Here is a 24,434-nt window from a genome sequence, read left to right as displayed (position 1 = left end):
TTACCTTACCCGCTAAGAATATACGCTGATGTGAGTGAAAACACTGGAGACCAGAAATTGAAAACAGGTGTTCTGGTGCACTATCGCTGCTGTCTCATGGTCAATTTTTCATTTTATTACACCACTTTCAGTGTGAATAAATAATTATTTTTGCCTGACCATGAAATGAAATTTGCTTGTTTTAATTATTGATCTGTCTTCTTAAAAATAACATATTTTGGGACATACTAGGATGCCCGGTCACTGAGAAATTCAGGTAGATATGCAAGGTGGTCAGCGGGGGACAGACGTATTACAACTGTACCCGCTGCATAAAAAACATGGTAGCAAATGCTCCTTCTAAAGTTAGTGTTAGCTTTTATTCAGTCAGAAAGTTTAGATAAGTAAGCCAGACAATTAAATGAATGAATGAATTGTTAGAAAGACAGACAGACAGATAGACAGGAAGAAAGACAGACAGAGAAAGAAAGAAAGGGTGATGGTCCATACTGCCCCGGCAAGATGCCATCCCGGGCGGCTGCCATATTGCCTAAGCCTACATCCGCTACTGATTTTTTATCTTAGATCATCCCCATCAACTGCTATTTTTAAATCAAGCTTACAGACCTATTTTTTATTCTTTAGCTTTTAATTCAGTCTGAGTTTTTTTTTTTTTTTTCCATATTGTGTGTTTGATTCTATTACTATTGTTATTGCTTTTTTATATTAATTGATTCTGCATTGTACAGCAATTTGGTCAACTCCTGGTGTTTTTAAATGTGCTTTATAAATGATTAAACTAAACTAAACCAATCTTTTTGAGTGGCCAGAGGTCAGAGCCCAGACCTTAACCCAGTAAAGATTGAAGATGTTGAACTTCTGTCTTTTCCACCTTGAGAAGTCACAGAGCCAGACACAAATTAACTTGCCAAGAATTAGTGAATTTATTAGTTCTTTTTTTTTATCAGACATAAAAAAATAAAATTTCAATTGGAGAGTGGTGTCATAAGATGGTCTCCCTGTCTTTCTCTGAGGGTGTTAACTCGTACAGGGTGTATTTAAATACATCCACTGAAAAAAAAAAAAAAACTACCTCTCTTTGTTTAAATTAATAAAATCACATGTTCTGTTTAGCGAAAATCAAATCACATCTCTAGAATATTCTTACTTGGCAATAATTTTTTTATCTTTAGGTTGGACAACTGGTTGTCTCTTCACAGGGGTAGGGGTGTGAGAAGATTCCTGGGCAGGGTACAAGGAAAATCTAGGTGGGAAATGCCCCCCATGTCCCCCTTAGACCCAGCTATGCTGCAGAGCTGTATAGCACTAAACTCTTATTATGACTGAGGCAGGTCAGATGACAGCGCAGGTTGACCAATCGCATTTCAGATCTATGAACAATTAACATGAGAAATTAAGCAGTTTTCTCAATTTCTTTGAAATAGAAAACAACATTTAAAGCAAAATGTATATTTTGTTTTTTTATTTTGAAACAATAAACAAATTATCGTAATCATATCTAGAGAAATTATCTCATTATTGGCTTCAAATCTAGATAACTATATTCCAGTCCCTATTTTCATAAATAAGAAAAATTAAATAAAAAGTATGTTTTCATTATCTTTCATCTTTCAACAATGATAGTTTAAGCACATTTGTTTTACCCAGCAACTGACAAACAGCAAGTTGTTGTTCCAAATGTTCCAAATGTTTAATAAAGGAGTGTTTCTTGGAACTTAATACATTTAAAAGTAATGATTAGATTTTCAGCAAAATATGCAATGATTAATCCAAAAGTAATCAAAGAGTAATCAGATTAGATCTGTTTGGATTTAGATATAACATAAGAAGTGTAATCTAAAAGATTATGTTGTTGATTACAATTTAAATTGTGTAATTTGTAATCAGTACTGGATTACATTTCAGAAGTAATTTACCCAGCACTGTCTGTGAAAATACCGTTATCTGCAGTCATTCACAAGCAGCAGAGACGTTGTACTTAATGAAGACATTCTTCATCGCTGGCAAACATGGGATTCATTTCGGCATAGTTTCCCGCCCCTCACAACCACTATAACCTCTCAAACTATGTACTCTCTCTACTATCTTTGAGTATGACTGGAAATTATATTCATTGATCAAGTTGCTACTACTTTTTAAAGTGAAAAATATAAACCTGCTATAATAATGTTTAGTGACCTATTGAGATCTTTGTTCAGGTCATATAGAAGTTCATATTGTGTGTACTAGAAAAGTTTGTGTTAGGTGTTCAGCTACAAATCAATCAAGTCCAAAAGAAGTTGCTAAATAAAAGTTTTATTTAGTATTCATTTAAAATTTTCGAAGATGTTTTTGAAAGGTTTTCACTCAGCTAGCTCTTTAACCTGGAAAAATTAGAAATTGAACAAATATATAATTAGTATAAATTTAAAGTAAAAATTGAGATATTAAACTAAAGCTTTAAAGCTGCGGCAAGTATGTTTTAAAATACCTCAGAAAGTAAATATGTCAGTAAGAATTAGAACTGATATTATCATATAAATTACCTTTCCAGCATCACGGCTCTTGACTCTGAGCTTGTTGACCTGAGATTCAGCAATGTCAGCGCACTCCTCAGCCTCCTCCAGCTCATGCTGCGACTTCCTTAATTTGGACAGGTGAGTGTTGGCTTGTTCATCCTGCAACGTCAAATATATAGATATACAATGCACAAACAATGTAAAATGTGGCCTTTATCGTTTTCAAATGAGATACTCACAGCTTCTTCACCCTGCCTCTTGTAAGCCTTGACCTTCAGCTGAAGCTTGTCAACCAGATCCTGCAGCCTGGTGATGTTCTTCTTATCCTCCTCAGTCTGCAGGTAATAAATATACATTAGACTAGAATAAGAAAAATGTTATCTGAAATTGTATTAAATTTTCTCTACCTGGTAGGTGAGCTCCTTCACTCTCCTCTCATATTTGCGAACACCTTTGACAGCATCAATTCCACGTCTCTGTTCTGCCTCAACATCAGTCTCAAGCTCACGGACCTTAATTATAGATATTATTAAACTCATTTCACTCAAAGAAATTAGGTTTACACTATCAAACACAAAATAATCAATATTATAGGATGACATACACATCACAGCACCCATATCAAGATTTTGAACACTGAAATAAAGGGTAAGCGTACTCTTGACTCCAGTTTCTGGAGTTGTTTCTTTCCTCCCTTCATGGCCAGATTCTCAGCCTCATCCAGACGGTGCTGCAGGTCCTTCACTGTGACTTCCAGATTTTTCTTCATCCTCTCAAGGTGAGCACTGGTGTCCTGCTCCTTTTTGAGCTCTTCTGCCATCATTGCAGCCTTTTGGAAATCACAAATTCCACAAATTTGCATTAGGTCTAAATATTTAAGTTTGCAGATTCTTGAGAAGCTTCTTAATTTTTCAATTACTCACATCAGTGATGGCCACATCAGTGATGGCCAGTGATGATTAGTTTTTTGCTTTTAATATTTGTGTAGCATACTCATTTACATACTTATACAACTGAAAGCCAGAGAGAGGGTCACATACCTTTAGTTGTCCCTGAATATTCCTCAGCTGTTTCTGGGCCTCAGCAGCCTGGCGATTGGAATGGCTCAGCTGAATCTCCATCTCATTAAGATCTCCATCCATCTTCTTCTTGATTCTCAGGGCATCATTCCTGCTCCTGACCTCAGAATCCAGAGTGCTCTACATGGACTCAGTAACTCTCTGGCTGTTCCTCTTGATCTGTTCCATCTCCTCATACTTCTCTGCAAGCTTCCTGTCGATCTCACTCTTGACCTGGTTTAGCTCAAGTTGGACACGGAGGATCTTAGATTCCTCATGCCCCAGGGTGCCCTATGAAAGGTGAAAAGTAAAGAAAACTTTCAATAACAGGACAGGATAGTGTTAAATTTTTTTTTTTTTTTTTTTTGCAAGAATTACAACAAAATAATTAATATTAAACTTCAGTACAATTATCTTCAGATACTCACTTCAGCCTCCTCCAGGGCAGTCTAAATCTCAGACTTCTCAGTCTCAACTGCCTGCTTGGCCTTTTGCAGCTCATGAATGCTTTTACCAGTCTCACCTAACTGCTCTGTCAGATCTGAGATCTCCTCTACAGAAGAGAAAGAAAATAGTAGCAGCATATTACAAACAGTACACACATTGAATTCCCAATACTGATTTTATACTGTAAAAATGTTTAAGTTAATAATTAATTCAACAATTGTGGTCTTACGCTGCAGGTTCTTGTTTTCTCTCTTGTGTCTCCAGCTGATCCAGACTCTCCTCATAGGAGTTCTTCATTTTGAACAGCTCAGTGCTGAGTGAGCGAGCCTCTTTCTGGGCACCTTCCATCTCTGTCTGACCTTCCTCATACTTCTACTTCCATTCTGCCAGGACCTTGGGTAAAGAAATTTCAGGCTCAGCTAACAATATTATTACTTAATTTGAGATGTGAGAGGAATTAGCATATCACAGAAGCAGTCAAATTGTTTACCTTGACAAAGTTCCTCTGCTTCTTGTCAAGGTTGGCAGCCAAAGCATTGGCTCTCTCCACATCAATCATGAGGTCCTCCACTTCACCCTGGAGTCTCTGTTTGGTCTTCTCCAGAGAGGCACATTTGGAGTTCACTGCCTCAATTTGTTCCTCTGCCTCTTGCAGACGCTGAGCCAGCATCTTCCTGTTATGAATTTGTCAACATTAATCTTATGATGCAAACATTTTCACATATTAACAAGTGTTTATCAGCTCCTCTGATGTTCATACTTGGACTCTTCAAACTCCTCTGTGCGCTGGATGGAATCAGTTTCATATTTGGTTCTCCACTGAGCAACCTCACTGTTGGCCTTAGACATTCCCCGCTGCAGCTCAGCCTTTGCCTCCAGCTCTTCCTCAAACTGCTCCCTGAGCAGGTCACAGTCATGATGGGCTGACTGCACAGCATGAGCCAGAGCATTCTTAGCCTAGGATGCAAAGTCATGCTATTAGCTTTACTCTGCAGTGGCAAATATGTGGTCACAATAATTTTGCTGTAATACCTTAACTTCCTCTTCAATATGTCTCTTAAGCTCTTTAGTTTGTTGAGTGAAAGCTTGTTTGCCTCTGGTGAGCTGAGAAACTAGAGCCTCCTTCTCCTCCAGCTGATGGCCAAACTCACCTTTTGAGATTAAGATTAACTGCGTCAGATCTATATCAGTTAATTTTTAACAAACTCTATGGAGGCAAGTTTTTTAGTAATCAGTATGTTTGTTTCTTCTAATAAGCATTTCTTAGAGTCAGAAATTCAATGTAGAATTATTTTAATACAATATACTTAATAATTCTCAACATACTAATAATTTGTTCATAATTTTCATCTGTTACCATTTTCAGTTTGAAGTCTTGCTCTTTGAGCACTGAGGTCATTTAACTGGCGAAAGTTCTCATCGTTCTTGGACTTGATTTCACTAAGTTGGTCCTCAAGTGTGCGGCACATCTTCTCCAGATTGGACTGCAAATACAAAGTCGTTAGATATTCCAAAATCCTACACATTTGATTCATTTCTTTAGAAAAACAATTCTTAACCTTTGCTTTGGCAACAGCCTCCATGTTGCTAGAGAGATCATCAATCTCCATTTTGTATTCACTCTTCTCCTTCTCAAGCTTCTGCTTGACGTGCTGGAGGTTGTCGATTTGCTCTCCCAGCTCAGCCACACTGTCGGCCTGCTTCTTGCGGAGGGCAGCAGCAGTGGCCTCATGCTGGAGGGTGGCCTCTTCAAGATCATGATGCAGCTTCTGCAATTCAGCCTCACGCTTCTTATTCATCTCAATCTGAGCAGAAGTTGCTCCTCCAGCTCCTCAAGCCTCTCACTGATCTCCTCAAGATCCCTGGAGAGATCAGATCTCTGCTTCTCCACCTTTGCACGAGCAGCACACTCAGCTTCGATCTCTTCCTCCAGTTCTTCAATGTGAGCCTACAGGAGCAAGTAATTAATGAATTTCTGATCTTGATTTTGACAAATAACAGTGTAACCAAAAAAAGCACCAAAAAATTCCAAATACCTGAAGCTCTTTGATCTTCTTCTGGAGTTGAGCTCCAAGAGATTGTTCATCCTCAATCTTGCTAAGGAGCTGGCTTGTTTCAAAATCTTTCCTGTGGGAGTTCAACAATAACTTGTTTGTATAACAATAACATACATAAAACAACATAACACAAACATAACAATATAAATTCAAATAATTTGATGTTTTTAATTACTTCTTCAGTTTCTCATCTGATTGCTGCTTGTCATTCTCCAGGTCCATAGTGGTCTCAAAGGTCAATTTGAGGTCTCCTTCAAGCTTTGTCTTGGCTCTCTCAAGGTCCATGTGGAGCTTTTTCTCTTGTTCAAGGGAACCCTCAAGCTATGGGAATACAATATATATATGTTCAAAGCAAAAATGTACATTTAATGAATTAAGGACATGTTGAAATAGTAACTCACATCATCAACTTGTTGCTCAAGTTTTGTCTTAGCTTTGGTCAGGGTGTTGACTTTGTCCTCCTCTGCCTGGAGATCATCCAGAATCTGCTGATGTGCCTCTTGGAGGGCTTTCTTCTCCTTTGTAAGCTTGGCAATGCTCTCATCTTGTGCTGCCATTTCTTCAGTCAGGTTCTTGACCTGAGTGATGTTGGATACTAAATTACTTCCTTTTGTCCTAATTAATATTCTTAAAACAAATAGGCGAACAATAGAAATGAATTAATATACTGTATTAAACCAACTCAAACCTTATTTTCAGTGGCATGTTTCTCCTTTTCCACTTTAGCCAAGGTGAGCTCCTGGTCATCAATGTCTTTCTTCAGCTCAGAGCACTCATCCTCCAGTTTCCTCTTCTTGGCTGTGAGTTCAGCATTGATTTCCTCCTCATCCTCGTCTTTCAGTTGTCTCTTTGAGTTTAGCTTCAAGCTGGATTTTGTTCTTGATAAGACCCTCACACCTCTCCTCAGCATCTGAGAGATTCTCACCTTCCTAACAGGAAAAAAGGATTTGACATACTATGGTAAAAAATTATGTATAATTTTTAAATGGAATCAAATTTCATTAAATTAATTAGTGCATACTCACAGAGGCTATTTGAAGCTGCAGATCATTCTTCTCTTGCAGCAGTGCTACCATCTTCTCCTCAAGCTCCTTCTTTTTGGCTTCAGCCTTGGCAAGATTTTCTTTGCATTTTGTATAGTCCTCTTTCATGTTTGCCAGCTCCTTCTCAGTTTCCGCACTCTTCAGCATAGGCTTAATCTTGTAGTAAACCTTCATCCATGGCCAGTGTTTGACGTTCATGAATGAGCGGATGTTGTATTGGATGGTATAAATGGACTCCCTGTGAATAATTGTTGAATAAATGTCACGAATATCATAATTTATTACACTGCTCTCTGAAATACTTAATTCTGATTGGTCAATGGCATGATCTAGCAGTCTAATATTTCTCAGTAACAACCGCACATCTGGGGATTAAAGTCCCATTCACATGCAGCGATTTTATCGCTTGATGAAGCTAGTCACTGTACTGCAGGTTTCTGCAACTACTTTCTTGAGGAGGCCAGATTATCCAGATGAAAACTTGGTGGGGGCCAAATTTTTTTAACATGTTACTTAAAAAACACCCTTAATACAGTGCATTTACTCATATTAAAATAGTCACAGGGTATACTGTATATTGAATTATAATTTTTAAAGGTCTGGCCATAAATTCCTCCATAAGATATAGCAGAAGAACAAACTTATACTCTGACTTATACTCTTAACTAAAAAATAATTTTAACATTTTAGTTTAATTTAATTTGTTTACAAATTATTAAAACTGAGGAGACACATTTAGACCTAATAAAGCCATCTCACAATATCAGCCCACATATGAAAACAATGGTCATATAAAAATGTCAAATTTACTAAAGAATGCATTTACATTTTATTTTATTTTTGAAAAAAAAAAAAAAAAAAAGAGATTAAATGTATATTCTTCAATTTTCTCTATAAAGTATCATCCTATTCTGTGAGGAATAAAATAGTCCTGCAAATATTGTGAATTTGCACACAATAGCCAGTGCAGATTTTTGTGTAGGTAATCATTGGCAAAAGAAGAACAAACTGAGTTGATTCTGTTCATGGTTGAGAGGGCTGACTCACTGCTGTATAGAACCAAATATAACCAGGATATTTGCATGTACAGTTTCACGTTATTCTTTTTTCTAAGCCATACAGACCCTGAACAGATGAGACACGGTCTTTGACACTTCAAGAATAGTGAATAAAAGCAAACTTTTCAGCATATTTTCTTTGAACGTTCAGTTTTCATAATCGATTGCCTTTGTTGCCTAATGTGCATATGTGCTGACAACATTTCTGTCACAACGGCGGTGATCATTTTTTACATCTGTAGATTTGACCGCACTCCGCACAACTAAGCAATTTTATATAAATACATTTGATTGAAAAAAACAAAAAAAAAACGCTATTAAATGCTCACCTAAACGGTGTGATCCATCTTTAGCAAAGCAGTGTAAATAAACTATCGCCAGAAAACCTTAAACGTGTACTCCGGTCCACAACTGATCACGGCTGAATGCTGTTGCAACAGACCTTATTCAGAGGAGCGCCATCTTTGATTTTTAATGGGAATGAAAATGAGGCTGTAAAGGATAGACTTACCATCTCTTCAATGGGCTGTACTGCAGTTTAAAGTGTTTTTGGATTGTTCCGCGGACAAAATATTGATAAAATATCTGTCCAAGAACATTCAGTATACAAAGAACTCCAGACAGCATGAGTTGTGGAAAATCAGATGTGATCTAGGAACTTTATACAGCTTTATTCCATTCGTGCCATTGAAAAGACTGTATGGCTTTGTTCACACTGCAGGTAAAATCTGATTTTTCCTCAAATCCGATGTTTTTTTGTTTTTTTTTGAGTGACTGTTCAAACTGCAAGTTCTATATGGCCAGATCAGATTTTTTCTGTTCAGACTACAGTCGTTTTTGCTATCACACCCACATTAGGATTCGTCCATGCATGAGATTTTAGCGATGGAGGTTTTACCATTGATGATGCTTTTCATGAGGGCAGTATCCAAATATGGACATTCTTCAGAGACCAGGGCTTAAAAATGGGGTGGCAAATGCAATGTTTGTTGCTGCTGGTGTTGTTGCTGCCCGTTTTACAGGGGATGTCCTGTATTTTGGCCGAAATTACGAGGTCTCATATGAGACGCCTTTTTCTTGGGGTCCTGTATTTTAGCAGAAGGTGAAACATCCCATATCGAAGGCTTTGTGTCCCGTATTAAATCATAAAAAGGTCAGACGGTGAGACAAGGACCCACGTCCTGTTATGATAGCTCAAAATGCTAAAGCGTCCCATATTCGCGTTACATTCAATACTTTATCGCGTTGTGGTTTCTCGCAACCAGTATGGGTTACTGCACCTTAGCGCATCACTTTGGGTAAGTTAAGCCAATGTCTGTATTATTATAAGAGGTTTGCAATGCTTTGCGTGCCCTGTAACTTACAAATGACATATGGGTGTTTAATTCAGAAGTAATTATCTCTATGCCCTGTTTACCTTCCACTGTGAGAGTTTTGTAGGGCTGAAAGGTGTTATAAGACAGGCTGAACTAACATTTGAAGTCATTTTTATTGAAAATTCTGTTTGTAACAATCTTACTGCATGGCCATCATTATTGTATTAAATTTGAAGTGCCTGTGAAGGCATTAATTATGCCGTTTGGAGCACAGTATGTTTTCTCGTTGCAAAACCTGGCATATAACAACCATCATGCACAGCAAATGAAGAAAAAAACCACATGACCGTTCAGACTGAGATGCATTAAGAAAAACACATTTTAATCGAATCCAAACCACCTACGAACGTGGTTTGAATGAGGCTTGTAAATCCCAAAATGATTTGACAGCGTCCAAAAAATAAGACTTTTTCAGCAGTGTGAACAAGCCTATCCCTCACAGCCTTGTTGTCATTCCCATTAAAAATCAAAGATGGCGCTAGCGTGAATAAGGTCTATGAGCGTTGTTAAACTAACCGCTGATTGCTGAGGCTCGCACCTATGAATGCTAAGATTTGCACAGAGAGCGCTCTGGTATTACAGATGGAGAGACAATTTGATCACAAATCAGTTGTAGGGCCAGACAAAGATGATTGGCGGACTGGATTTGGCCAGCGGGCTGCCAGTTGATAAGCCTTGCTGTACTGTAAATCACTAGTGGGCATTTCTACTGCTGTCGCACTAACGTTATTGGCTAATCTCTACAAGTAAGCTTATAAATAATTTCATATCAATTTAAATCAATGTTTAATGTACTTTTATATATTTGATTATTAGTGTTGTAATTAGCTGGATAATGAGCAGTCAGTTATTTTCGCAAAATAAACACCAAAAGAACTCAAAACCAGAGGTTGAATTGAACTGTTTAGCAATTAAATTCTTCTCAAATAATAGCATAATTTCAATGCAAATCTATATTTTATGTCCATTTATTTGGTTGTAAGTAGCTGTGTAATAAGTGGGATAATGTACAGTCAGTCGGTAAATATCGCAAAATAAACCCTTCTTGTTGTCCATAAACTGTCCCTCAGGGAAAACACTGGCATTCAGCACCTTGTATCTATGTAAGATTTTTTAAATGCTTCATATCTTAATACTGAGATAACCCTCCAACAGGAAGTAGTATTTTCATGCAGTCCTATTTACCTCTGTTTGAAGTCACCATAGAGGATTCTGCTGGTGATGCCTTTTCTGCAGATTCTGATACCCTCCAGTCACATCTCAGCTGGTGGATAACCAGGAAGTTATCCATGAGACCTATAAAAACAGTTTAAATCAAGAGCTTTGTATATAAACAAATCATGTTAAATAATCTGAAAGTCCTTCATTACTTTACTTGGAGTCTTGGACTCATTGGGAATTAAAGTGAGGATGAGTGCTCCTCAAGTTGGTCATATGCTTGCCCAAGTTCTTCTGTGGAGGATAAAAAAGAGTTCTAACTTTTTTCAAATACAGCAATATTGCTGTTATATCAACTTCAACATCCTCTATATAAACCCTGAACTGGAGGACACCATCTGCATGGAGCCACCCTTCTTCTTGCCTCCCTTCTTGGTAGTGTCTTTACAAACATTACAATTATAAGACAATTTGCCAATTCAAATGAGCTAATTCAATCATTCTGTATTTTAAATATTCACTTGTAATACATACACAACAACAGGTGGGTAGATAGTAGCCAGAAGTTTGACTGAAGATTTCTGGTACAGCTGCAAAGCAGACTCATTCAATGGATCCTTGTTTTGTCCAACCAGCCAGTGACATTGTAGTCCACAATTCCAGTGTAGTGAACCAGAGAGAAGTGGGCCTCAGCTTTGCCTTTGGCAGGCTTTGGTTTCTGGAAGGCTTGGTTTTTGCCAAGGTGCTGATCATACAGCTTGTTCTTGAAGGAAATGCCTAAAGCCTTGGGGATCATGCATTCCTCTTCAAGGATGGAGAAGATATCCATAGGCTTTTTGTAAATAAATGAAGAGTATTACTAAAAGTTTCAGATTCTGTGAATGGCAAATGATACAAATGTAGAAGTAAGCCAGTAAAAACCTTTTCAATGAGCTCAATGCATGCAGCCAAGTCCATGCCGAAGTCAATGAACTCCTAAACAATGCCCTCCTTCTTGTACTCCTCTTGTTTCAGCACAAACATGTGGTGGTTGAAGAACTGTTGCTGTTTCTCAGTGGTGAATTTGATGCACAGTTGCTCCATGCTGTTGAACTGGAGAGAAAGAAGCATTTACTAAACACTGAATTTGAGTCAACTCACATTAATATTAGATACAATAAAAATTCTAACATCAAAGATCTCAAAGCCAGCAATATCCAGCACACCAATGTAGTACTGTCTGGCCTGCTTTGTGACCAACATCTGATTGATACGAATGACCATCCACAAGAACATCCTCTCATAGATAGATTTGGCTAAAGCACTAACAGAGTTGTACACCTGTGGATATAATACTGTGTTATTTTTATTCCAATGTCCTTCTGCTTTTGCAATAATAGTCAGATTAACTCTGACTAATTTTTTAGGTCTAACACATACGTAGCTGTACATAATGTATGTTACTTCATACCTGTTGCACGGTTTGACCTTTGGTCACATACTCATTTCCGACCTTCACTCTGGGGTAGCACAAAGCCTTTGGCATATCAGCAGAGTTTAAGCCCAGGAGGTAGGTGACTTGGTAAGCCTTTGCAATTTTTGGTTCAAAATTTAAAAAGTCATCCCATTTATTGCTCTGAACACTGTAGGAAATACTCTTTCCTTTTTGCAAATAGAAAAGGATCTCTCAGACAGAGCATTCTTAAATGGGATTACAAATTAAAAAATTTATTCTCACCCTCATTGCCATCAGGCTCAGCCTGCTCCTCATGCTGCTTCTGCTTGAACTTCATGTTACCATGATGCAGCACAGCTGTAGATGCCCATCTTCTCATCAGTAGTAAAGCCCAGAATGTCAATAGCGTTCTGAAAAATAAATAAAATAAAATAAAATAAAATAAAATAACACTTAGATCTGCCATATTTACATGGAATACTGTATGTCAATAATCGTATTAGCAATGACTCACATCAGCTGCAACCAGCTCCTCTTTATCATCAATGCTTACCACAGTGATTTGACCCATACTGCACATGGGGAAGTCATAGGTGTTGGTGGTAATGAGTGTCATTTCTGTAAAATACATAAAGCATTCATGACAAATTATTTAACAATATTATTTTCCATTTAAAAAACAGCTTTGAATGAAATGTGTCCGCCTACCAATCAGCTCAGGCTTATGGTTGGTCATCATCTGGTAGAAGATGTGGTAGCCTCTCTCATCTGGAAGCTGGAATGTCACTCTAGACTTCTCCAGCAGATCTGTTGAGAGAATGTAAGAAAGTCATGTTCTGAAGAGTTATAGACAAAGAAAAATATGCCAATTGGTGAATTAAAAGCATGTCCACCTACATGTCTCAATATCAGCACTTGCCAGTTTTCCAGTTGTGCCAAAGTGAATTCTGATGAATTTACCCTGTTTAAAACAAAATAACATTGTTGTTACTGTGCAATAGAAAAATCCAGCACAAATGACCAAGTGCTCTGTATAAATATAAACTACTGAACTCACAAAACGAGAAGAGTTGTCATTTCTCACAGTCTTTGCATTACCATAAGCCTCAAGCAGAGGGTTGGCGGCAATGATCTGATCATCAAGAGATCCCTGTGTGAAGTGTTTTAATGTATTGTACGCTTAATTTCTAAATTTAGTCAGTTTTCTTTTTTTTTTTTTTTTATTTTCCAAAGGGTATAGTTGCAAATATTTTGCAAAAGGTGCAGGTTTTTTTTACTAATTCAGCTGGCAATGTTCAATATTATAGTAATATATTATGTACAACTGGCAAAAATTATGGAATCATCACACTTAGAGGATGTTCACACAGATTTGTACTTTGTAGCAAATAAATAAATCACAGATGTGACTCAAAACAATTTTTGTTTAATAGCTGAACATTCTGGCTTCGTGAAACATCCCTCAAACAAATTAAATTACATTATTTTAATTAATGGCATATTTTTTTTTCCAGATCAAGTAGTAATGTTGAGGAAAGAATTATGGAATCACCTTGTAATTTGCATTTCTAAAACAAGTCTAAAAATGCAAAGTAGTCTGCAGTTAAAAGAGATTACTTACAGACCTTAACAAGCTGTTGGACTTGGCTAATTGAAAGAAAACATGACCCCAACAAGAGAGTTGTCACTTGAAACACTGGAAAGAATTATAAAACTCCTTCAAGAAGGAAATCCAACATGGAGTGTGGCAAAAGAAGTTGGTTGTTCCCAGTCAGCTGTGTCTAAAATTTGGTGCAAGTATAAACAAAACAGGAAGGTTATAACAGGAAAACATACGGGTAGACCAAGGAAGGGTCAGTACAGAAAACGAAAATAATTTGCCTTGAAAATAGAAAATGCACAAAACAAATGAAAAACAAATGGGCGTAAACAGGAGTCAATATTTGTGACAGAACTGTATGAAATCGGCTGATTGAAGTGGGATTTACATATAGAAAAGCCAAACGAAAACCAGAACTAACACCTAAACAGAAGAAAACAAGGCTACAGTGGACTAAAGAGAAGCAATCATGAAGTGTGAATGATTGGATGAAAGTGATATTCAGTGATGAATCACAAATCTGCATTGGCCAAGGCGATGATGCTGGAACTTTTGTCTGGTGCCTTTCTAATGAAACATATAAAGATGACTGCCTGAAGAAAACAATCAAATTTCCACAGTCATTTATGATATGGGGTTGCATGTCAGGTAAAGGACCAGGGGAGATGGCAATCATTACCTCAACAATCAATGCACAGGTGTACATTGAAATTCTGGACACTTTTCTCATTCCATCAATAGAAAATAGGTTTAGTGATGGTGAAGTCATTTTCAGGATGATAATGCACAGAGTTGGGGAGTAACGGAATACATGTAACGGGATTACATATTTAAAATACAAAATATTAGTAACTTTATTCCACTACAGTTACAGTTTAAATAATTGGTAATCAGAATACACTTACATTCAAAAAGTATTTTTATTACTGAAGAGATTACTATGCATTTTATTGTCATTTGTTTCATTTAATGATTAGACTATTCAGTTGGAAAACATTTATCCATATAAATGATGTAATCTGAGGAGCTTTCAAACAGCAGTGAAACACTTTCTTAAGATGTGTTACATTCATACAAGTTCATACTGTTGTGTGTGAAAAGGTGTAGATGATGTTATTGATGAATTTTCCCTTGGGAGCTTAATATAGGACATATACAGTTGTGCTCAAAAGTTTGCATACCCTAGCAGAAATTGTGAAATTTTGGCATTGATTTTGAAAATATGACTGATCATGCAAAGAAACTGTCTTTTATTTAAGGATAGTGATCATATGAAGCCATTTATTATCACATAGTTGTTTGGCTCCTTTTTAAATCATAATGGTAACAGAAATCACCCAAATGGCCCTGATCAAAAGTTTACATACCCTTGAATGTTTGGCCTTGTTACAGACACACAAGATGACACACACAGGTTTAAATGGCAATTAAAGGTTAATTTCCCACACCTGTGGCTTTTTAAGTTGCAATTAGTGTCTGTGTATAAATAGTCAATGAGTTTGTTAGCTCTCATGTGGATGCACTGAGCAGGCTAGATACTGAGCCATGGGGAGCAGAACAGAACTGTCAAAAGACCTGCGTAACAAGGTAATGGAACTTTATAAAGATGGAAAAGGATATAAAAAGATATCCAAAGCCTTGAAAATGCCAGTCAGTACTGTTCAATCACTTATTAAGAAGTGGAAAATTCGGGGATCTTTTGATACCAGGCCAAGGTCAGGTAGACCAAGAAAGATTTCAGTCACAACTACCAGAGAATTGTTCAGGATACAAAGAAAAATCCACAGGTAACCTCAGGAGAAATACAGGCTGCTCTGGAAAAAGATGGTGTGGTTGTTTCAAGGAGCACAATACGACGATACTTGAACAAAAATGAGCTGCATGGTCGAGTTGCCAGAAAGAAGCCAATGCCACAAGCCAATACCACAAAAAAGCCTGGTTACAATATGCCCGACAACACCTTGACATGCCTCACAGCTTCTGGCACACTGTAATTTGGAGTGACAAGACCAAAATAGAGCATTATGGTCAAAACTATAAGCGCTGTTTGGACAGGGGTCAACAATTATTGTGCTCCTTGAAACAACCGTAATAACAAAACGATGTAAAACATTGCGAATACTCTGAATGATTCTCATTTTGTTTCAAAACTGCATCAAATATATCTTGCATCAAAACAGACACATACTGAGTTAAATTCATGACAAGCTGACCACTGTGTATTTGTTTTATATCATTTCTATTTACACCATGGCAAGCTGATGTGTTATAACAGGGCATTTCGCCAGACGGTGTGGGAGTTGACTCATGATCACATATGCTGACTCATTGTGAGTTCATGGAGAAATTATCCGTATGGCTTGTCAACACTGTCGTGTGTAAACGTTAAAATCGTTTTATTCATAATTATAGATTAAACTGTCCATTTGATCAAATATGCGAGTGATGTTTTTTCTTTATTAATCTGTAATGAACTGGCCATGGAGATGGTGTTAGGATCCATGTGCTAGAAGTTTATTATGAACACAAGCTAACAATCCAAATCGGCAGGCAAATAGAGGTAGTCGTAAAGCAAGCGGTATAATCCAATAAACCAAAAAGACAGTCCAATGAGGCAAACAAAACAAAGGGGTATACAAAAGGCAGTAAATCCAGGAAAACAGGCAATGGTCATAACATGAAAACAATCAGCAAAGGAAAGACACTTGGTAAGGCAGGGTAAACTGGCAATACTTCACAAAATCAAAATGGAACAGCATGGTATTTATATATTTCAAACAGGAAGTCACCAACAAAGAAACGGTACGGAGTTAGTATTCGGGAGAGGGCTCCCTCTGGTGGTTGGTAGGAGGGGTAACAACCTCAGATGTTACATAATCGTTTTACTTAGTCATTTATTTACAAAAACAGTAAATGACTAACCAAACTTACCTCAATTATTATAATTGTTAAGAAATTTGAGAAATGTGTAAAAGTAGGAATTATGAATTGGCTGCATCACTGTACTACTCTCCTCTCCACTGGTAGTTGGTGTGTGGTGGGTGTTCTGGCGCATCACATAATCACATTTTTCATTTTCTTACTCCTCTTTCATTGTGAATAAATAATTATTTCTGCCTTACCATGAAAGGAAACTTTGCTTGTTTTAATTATTAATCTGTCTTCTTAAAAATAACATGCTAGGATGCACGGCCACTGAGAAAATCAGGTAAATATGCAAGGTGGTCAGCGGGGGACAGATGTATTACAACTGTACCCGCTGCATAAGAAACATGGTAGCAAATGGTCCTTCTAAAGTTAGTGTTAGCTTTTATTCAGTCAGAAAGCTTAGATAAGTAAACCAGACAATTAAATGAATGAATGAATAGATGGATGGATGGATGGATGGATAGATATTTTTTACAGCTGATGTTTTAGAATAGATACTTATGCAAGCATTAAATATTTGAAAACAATCACAGAGAAAATGTGTTATTAACCAATAATCTCATATTCAGATTACATTTACGTTTTTATGGATTACATAATTACATATTAATCAGGCAACAGCAGTAAACTGTTCATATGTATTGATTCCCTTCAATCCTTTTTACATTTGTAATCCAAATCAGCCCCCAGCAGATATACATTTGGTAAGTCTTTCAGTGTTTTCGGAAGAGAGGTGGAGGAGGAGGGAAGGTTGTAGAATTCACACACAGAACTGATACTAGCCACTAACCAGGGACTAAAAACGGTGCATGGAACAAAAACTGAAAACGAACAAAATTTTTAGCAGAATATGGGCGAATTCCATTCGAAAGTGATCATCCCTATGCCCTACTCAGTACAAAGGACAAAGCTCTTTAATGTGGGCTCTCTAAAGACAACATGGCATTACAGTTTGAATATACCCTTCACTAAATGTCTTGTAAAAGGGCCCTGTGTGTAAAAATACGCTTTCTTTCTTTTGTTTGGAACGACTCTTTGAGTGGCGTCCTCTTCCCGAAGTGACTTCAAGGGCGCAAAAATGCAGTTTGGAAAACGCCCTGTAACTGAAAACCGGAACAAAGTGATTTTCAGTTCCTGGTGCTGACAGCATGCTGCACAAGTGTTTGTAGCCTGCTAGCCTGCTTAGCATTGTTTTTTCTTATTCTCATACGTTCATCGTTTTATCCTTTGTCATTTTACCACGTTTCGGGTTTTTCCGCTTTTCTACTATTTCATCTGTGTGTATTTTACTTGTTGCTGCTGGCGCCTAGCTCGAGTCTGTGTTTGTAGCCTGCTAGCTTTTTTAGCAATGCTTATCTATCTGTTTTCAGCTTTTAATCCTTAACATCTGCCATTATTCAGTGCGCATCGGGTTTTCCCCCACATTATCCTCTTGTCGCCATTCAACTGCGTGCATTTTCCGTGTGCATCTGCTTTCTATTTTTATCATGATTAAACTGCGTGCATTTTACAGCGCGCACCCATTTTTCTCCTCTGTGTTACACGGATTATTGCATTGATCTCAAAGCACCGCTTATCAAGAACAACCATAACAACAAACAATTGCGTGAGGGATTCACATCAATCTCAAACCTTCACCCCTCAGGAACAACAAACAACAACAACAATCAATTGCGTTAAGTCATGGCATCCTCTCAAGTTATTTCTTCCTGCATTGCATGTCACATGTTTACAATAGCTTCTTCCGTCAGCAGTGAGGGATTCACATGTGATAAATGTAAGGAATTAGTCAGGCTGACGGAGAAGCTTAATGAGTTAGAGACACATCTGAACGCTAATGGATGTCAGTGAGAAAGAGAAGCCAGTAGATACTGTTTCAGATGCGGGTAGAACAGCGAGCAGCACACACACTTTGGTTCCGGATCTAGACCCCCACAGCAGGGCGTTTGGGTAACGTCTCGGCGGCATACTCGCTCAGCAAAGTGACACCACTCTCCCGTTCCTGTTAGTGTTTCCAGTTGATTCTCCCCAGTCAGTGATGCATCCACTGAGAATCATGTTGAAAGAGCTCTAATAACTGGTGATTCTATTGTAAGGAACGTGGAAATAGAGACTCCAGCCACTATTTTTAAATGCATTTTGGGTGCCAGAGCATCTGACATCAGATCAAATTTACAAGTGTTGGCTAATGCTAACATTTTTTTAAGATAAACATCATATGAAGGTAGGGCTACTAAACATTAGATCTCTTTCTACCAAAGCACTAATTGTAAATTAAATTATTACAGATCATAGTTTGGATGTGCTCTGTTTGACTGAAACCTGGCTTAAACCGGTTGAATATACTAGTTTAAATGAATCTACTCCCCCAGGTTATTGTTATAAACATGAGCCTCATCTGAAGGTTCGAGGAGGTGTTGCTACAAGTTTTTGGTGTTACTCAGAGGACAGGATATAATTTTAAGTCTTTTGTATTAATGCAGATAAAATAAAAATCTCTGTCGTCTTTTACCCTTGCTACAGTATATAGATCACCCGGGCCTTATTCTGATTTCCTTGGTGAATTTGCACATTTTTTATCAGATCTTGTAGTTACTGTAGATAGAGCTTTAATTGTTGGTGTCTTCAACATTCACATAGATAATGAAAATGACACATTGGGATTAGCATTTATCGATATTCTCAACTCTCTTGGAGTCAGACAAAATGTGACAGGACAAACTCATTGCCATAATCATACGCTAGATTTAATTCTGTCATATGGAATTGATGTTGATACTATAGAAATTCTGCCGCAGAGCGATGACATCTCAGATCATTACCTCATCTCTTGTATGCTGCGATCAGCTAATGTTACTCAATCTACACCATGCTATCGTTCAGGTAGAACTAATAATCACTAATAATCTTCCAGCTCTATCTCATACACTCAGTAAACCCCAAATCCTAGAACATCTTGATGAAATAACAGAATATATAAATACAGTCTTCTCTAGCACTCTTGATGGTGTCACCCCCCTTCGATTAAAGAAAATTAAAAAAAGCCCTGCACCATGGTACAATGATCACACTCATACTCTCAAGAGAGCAGCTCGGAAAATGGAGCGCAAGTGGAAGAATTCAAAATTAGAGGTATTTCGCGGTGCATGGAAGGATAGTGTCTGTAGCTACAGACAGGCACTAAAAGCTGCCAGGTCAGCATATTTTAGCAAACTCATAGAAAATAACCACAACAATCCTAGGTGTTTATTCAGTACTGTGGATAAATTGGTTAGGAATAAAACCTCAACAGAACCAGATATTCCGTCGCAGCACAAGAATAATGACTTCATGAATTTCTTTACTGATAAAATTTAAATAATCAGAAATAAAAATGGAATTATGCAATCATCTGTCACAGTACCTCAGAAAACAATGTCTCATAATTTTCCTCACGTGCAACTTCAATCCTTCGCTGTCATAGGTCATGAAGAGCTAACAAAACTTATCGAAACATCAAAAGCTACAACATGTAAAGTGCTGTGCAAGAGTTTTAGGCACTGGTGAAATATGTTGCATAGCAAGGAGTTAATAATAAGAAGAAGAGGTTAAAAGAGGAATACCTCTATTTAGAGCTTGGTTGGTATTGGATCTAACATACAGTACTGTAAAAATGTCTTAGGCACATAATCTGTTTCACAAAAGCATTTGTCTTAAGATGGTTATTTATATCTTCAGCTTTAGTGTGTCAATAGAATATAACTTTTGCAAATAGAAAAGATTAGAATAGAAGAACAGGGAGCCCTGCAAGAGATGTCATGTCCCCCACAAAGCCCCCCACTGAACATCGTGTCAGTCTGAGATTACATAAAGAGACAGAAGCAGTTTAGACAGCCTAAATAGATAGAAGAACTGTGGCGAACTCTCCAAGAAGCTTGGAACATCCTATCTGTCAACAGCCAAAAAAAACTGTGTCCAGGAGTACCTAGGAGAATTGGTGCTGTTTTGAAGGCAAAAGTGGTCACAACAAATATTGATTCAGCTTTTTTTATGTTTACTGGACTTTGCATGACATTAATTGGTAAATGAAAACTATTTATGGCATTATTTTTGAAGACATCCTTACTATCCTTAGGACATGTCCCAAGAAACTTTAAAATGGCAGTTATCAAACTGCTTATTAAGAAGCCACAACTTGATCCTGGAGAACTGGCTAATTATAGACCGATTTCAAATTTCCCGTTTATGTCGAAAATACTAGAAAAGGTAGTATCCTCCCAACTATGTTCATTTCCACAGAGAAATAGTATATATGAACAATTTCAGTCAGGATTTAGGCCCCATCACAGTACAGAGACTGCACTTATCAGAGTTACAAATGACTTGCTCTTATCATCTGATCGCGGCTGCATTTCACTTCTAGTGCTTTTAGATCTTAGTGCTACATTCGACATGATAGATCACAACTTTCTCTTGAATAGGCTAGAGAATTATGTTGGCATTTGTGGAGTTGCATTAGCATGGTTTAGGTCCTATTTAGCAGACCGCTGTCACTTTGTCTATGTAAATGAGGAATTGTCAATCCAAACAAAAGTAAAGTATGGAGTGCCACAAGGATCAGTTTTAGGGCCTCTGCTTTCCACCTTGTATATGCTTCCCCTGGGAGATATTAGAAATTTCACAGTTCTCCAAATTAGCAGTGTATCAGTGAAATAAATGGTGATAAAATATTGGATGACCAGAAATTTCCTTCTACTCAATTCCAACAAAACAGAGGTACTAATTATTGGACCAAAAACCTCTAAAAACAAGCCACTAAAATATAATTTGACTCTCGATGAATGTACTGTTCAACAGCGAAGAACTTGTGTTATATCTGATACCAATCTGTCCTTTGAAAATCAAATGACCAATGTTTGTAGAACAGCATTCTTCCACCTAAGAAATATTGCTAAATTACGACACATGCTCTCTGTTGCTGATGCCAAAAAACTAATTCATGCATTCACCTCAAGACTAGATTACTGTAATGCATTACTGGGAGGATGTCCAGCAAGATCAATAAATAAACTTAAATTGGTTCAAAATGCAGCAGCCAGAGTGCTGACTAGAACCAAGAAATATGATCATATTAGCCCCATTTTATCATCGTTACATTGGCTACCTGTTAAATTTTGTATTAATTAAAAAATTCTGTTAACTACATACAAAGCTTTGAATGGTCTAGCTCCGCAGTACTTAAGTGACCTTCTACCATGCTATATTCCATCACCTTCATTAAGATCACAAAATTCTGGCCTGTTACTAGTTCCTAGAATATCAAAATCCACAAAAGGAGGTAGATCCTTTTCAAATTTGGCTCCTTAACTATGGAATAGTCTCCCTAACACTGTTCGAGATGCAGACACACTCACTCAGTTTAAGTCTAGACTAAAGACTCATCTATTTAGCCAGGCATACACCTAATTTATCCTTCAACTCACAATTAGGTTGCTTTAGTTAGGTCTGCCGGAACCAGAAACCAGAAACATTGATGTAATGATGGAGAGGCGGTAGCCGAGGAAGAATCCATATGCGGATGTTTATTCAAACAGTCCATCGAAATCCAAACACAGTGTCAGAAAAACAGGCAGTGAGGTCAAAAACACAGTAAAGCAGTCCAACCAGGCAAACAGGCAAAAGGGGAGATCCAAAAGAGAAGTCAAAACAAACAGGTCGAAATACAAGGCAATAAGGCAATGATATAAACGCTTGGTAAGACAGATGATCTGGCAATACTTCACAATATAGGAATGAGCATGCATGGCTTATATACTAAGCAAACAGGAAATGACAATACAGGAACTGATGTGGCAGGAAACAGGAAGTGACAGTTCAGAATTCAGGTGAGGGCTCCCTCTGGTGGGCAGGAGACCGCTCAGATGTTACAGAACCCCCCTCTCTAGGAGCGACTCCTGGCGTGGCGTGGACGTCCCCGTGGTCGTGGCACTGGGCGGTCTGGCCTGGCTCAATGAAATTCCTCTATGAGTGAGGGGTCCAGAATATCAGAAGCAGGTATCCATGATCTCTCCTCAGGCCGTATCCCTCCCAGTCCACCAGGTATTGGAGCCGACTCCCTCTATGCCTCGAGTCCAGCAGCATGTTCACCCTATAGGCTGGCGATCCGTCAATGTCCAGTGGAGGCGGTGGTTCTTGAGACTCAGCATTGGGATCAGCATTCAGGTGGACCGGTTTGAGGAGCGAGACATGAAATGATGGAGAGATGCGGTAGTGAAGGTGTTTTCAGAGAGGAAGGGTTAAGCAGAATTTGGACCAGTGAGACAGTTCTCCATGATACCATGATAGTACAGGATCGTGAACAGATAACCATGGATGTCCAAGGATGATTTCATACCTGGGTGAGTCAATGATGTAGAGTGATATGTTTTCACTATGGAACAGACCAATCTGTAGCTGTACAGGTGCAGTTTGTCGGGTGATGCCTCCCTCAATGGGTTTATTGTTGACATTAGTGATGCAGATTGTGGGAACACAAGGTAACGTAGGTAGACTGTATTTCTTGACAATATCTTTGTTGATCAAATTCAGAGCAGCACCAGAGTCAATCAACGCTGTCAAGGAAATGGGACCATTTTTAGTAGTCAACTGTACAGGAATCAACAACGATTTTGAAATCTGAAGAGAGCATTGATTAACACTCACCCGTCTGGTAGTAGTGGTGGCTCTCCCGACTTTGTGTGGGCACTCTACGTTATGGTGGCCTGCTTCACCGCAGTAAAAACACAGATCATGTTGGCGGCGTCGAGTTTTCTCTTCAACAGATAGATGTGCGTAGCCTATTTGCATGGGTTCTTGGTTGACGGTTGGTGTAGTGAGGAAGTGTGTGTGAGGCAGATGAGCAGATTTCCTCTTAGGATTGTTTTTCAACAGGTTATCTATCTTGATAGCCATAGTAACAAACTCAGAGAACATTAAATCCTCACCCTTGCAGGCCAGTTCCATCTGAAGCTCAAGGTTTAAACTCTGTTTGAAAACAGCCCTTAGAGACACATCATTCCATCCACTTTGAGCGGCAAGGGTTCTAAATTCAATAGCGACGTCTGCAGCGGTACGGTTGCCTTGAGACATGTGTAACAATTGAGTGGAAATATCCTTTCCCCCCTCGGGATATTCAAACACATCTCCGAGTAGTTGTAAGAAGTATGCAGAGGAGGAACGAAACTGCGAATCTGTCTCCCAAACTGCTGCAGCCCAATCAGTCGCTTTACCAGATAACAATGACATCAGAAAAGTGCATTTACTTGCTTCATTTTGAAACTGATCTCTCTGGCTTTCAACATAAATGCGTGCTTGTCTGATAAAACCACGACATTGTCCTGCAGAGCCATCAAACTTGTCTGGCAATGCCAGTCTTACCGTTGGTGGTGTAGCTGAAGGAAGTGATCGAATATAGTGGGTCAAATGATCGTTTGCCGACTGCAGCTTGTTGAGCTGCTCTTGGTAGTTCTTCAGCATTTCGCTCTGATAAGCGAATGCCGCTTGAAGCTGAGAAACTTCCGCTGGATTCATAGTAGGCGAAGTATTCTGTAATGATGGAGAGGCGGAAGCCGAGCAAGAATCCATATGCGGATGTTTATTCAAACAGTCCATCGAAATCCAAACACAGTGTCAGAAAAACAGGCAGTGAGATCAAAAACACAGTAAAGCAGTCCAAACAGGCAAAAGGGGAGATCCAAAAGAGAAGTCAAAACAAACAGGTCAAAATACAAGGCAATAAGGCAATGATATAAATACTTG

General features: G+C 38.2%; 1 pseudogene; it reads right to left on the bottom strand.

Moving 5' to 3' along the window:
• Positions 1 to 2,360: 2,360 nt before the first annotated feature.
• On the bottom strand, positions 2,361 to 24,206 carry LOC127420533 (myosin heavy chain, fast skeletal muscle-like; annotated as a pseudogene).
• Between the last annotated feature and the right edge of the window lie 228 nt (positions 24,207 to 24,434).

Source organism: Myxocyprinus asiaticus, chromosome 3 (genome assembly GCF_019703515.2).
Source record: "Myxocyprinus asiaticus isolate MX2 ecotype Aquarium Trade chromosome 3, UBuf_Myxa_2, whole genome shotgun sequence".
NCBI classification, from domain to species: domain Eukaryota; kingdom Metazoa; phylum Chordata; class Actinopteri; order Cypriniformes; family Catostomidae; genus Myxocyprinus; species Myxocyprinus asiaticus.
The sequence above is the reverse complement of the archived record's forward strand: the minus strand, read 5'-3'. Positions and strand labels throughout refer to the sequence as shown.